Source organism: Schistocerca piceifrons, chromosome 8 (genome assembly GCF_021461385.2).
Source record: "Schistocerca piceifrons isolate TAMUIC-IGC-003096 chromosome 8, iqSchPice1.1, whole genome shotgun sequence".
In the NCBI taxonomy this organism is placed as follows: domain Eukaryota; kingdom Metazoa; phylum Arthropoda; class Insecta; order Orthoptera; family Acrididae; genus Schistocerca; species Schistocerca piceifrons.
Genome location: NC_060145.1, coordinates 226486621 through 226487561, shown reverse-complemented (window position 1 = coordinate 226487561; position 941 = coordinate 226486621). Strand labels below are relative to the sequence as shown.

The 941-nt window shown below is 49.7% G+C and overlaps 1 pseudogene; it reads right to left on the bottom strand.

Annotated features, from left to right (window-relative positions):
* Positions 1-236: 236 nt before the first annotated feature.
* Positions 237-354, bottom strand: LOC124712687 (annotated as a pseudogene).
* Positions 355-941: the final 587 nt, after the last annotated feature.

Below are 941 nucleotides of genomic sequence, written 5' to 3'. Positions count from 1 at the left end.
AACCTAACTAACCTAAGGACATCACACACATCCATGCCCGAGGCAGGATTCAAACCTGCGACCGTAGCGGTCGCGCGGTTCCAGACTGAAGCGCCTTTAACCGCACGGCCACACCGGCCGGCACGGATAGGAGGGACTCTCCCGGTTGTTATGATGGTTTTTCTTTGACCGGAGCCGCTACTGTTCGGCAAGTAGCTCCTCAATTGGCATCACAAGGCTGAGTGCACCCCGAGAAATGGCAACAGCGCATGGTGGCCCGGACGGTCACCCATCCAAATGCCAGCCACGCCCTACAGCGCTTAACTTCGGTGACCTGACGGGAACCGGTGTACCTACTGTGGCAAGGCCGTTGCCCTCAACAACAACCGAAATAGTAGAAAATTATGGCGGTCTCCTTCGTGTGATTCTATAATTAATCCCTAGACTGAAGACAGGCTAAAACTGGCTCAAATGGCTCTGAACACTGTGGGACTTAACATCTGAGGTCATCAGTCAGCTAGAACTTAGAACTACTTAAACCTAACTAACCTAAGAACATTACATACGTCCATGCCTGAGGCGGGATTCGAACCTGCGGCCGTAGCGGTCACGCAGTTCTAAACTGAAGCGCCTAGAACCGTTCGGCCACACCGGCTGGCCCGGCTAAAAAGCATTATGTTTTCCTAGGTACACTATCCTATAGTTATAACACTTTTTCCTACTATGTAGTAACTAAACCAAACATCAATGTCTCTCATTGGTGTGCTAGTTCTTATGCATATCAAAACAATATAACATTCGTAAAATAAGGAGAGACATGAACAGCCCGAATAACTTAGTGCGTTGCTGAGTTGACACCAACATTGCCCGAAGAAGTGATCCGTTCCGGCAGCTAGTCGTGGGGTGCACTTGTTACAGGGAGAAGTGAAGTTGTCGTTGGTGCGAGTCTGTGAGAAACGGAG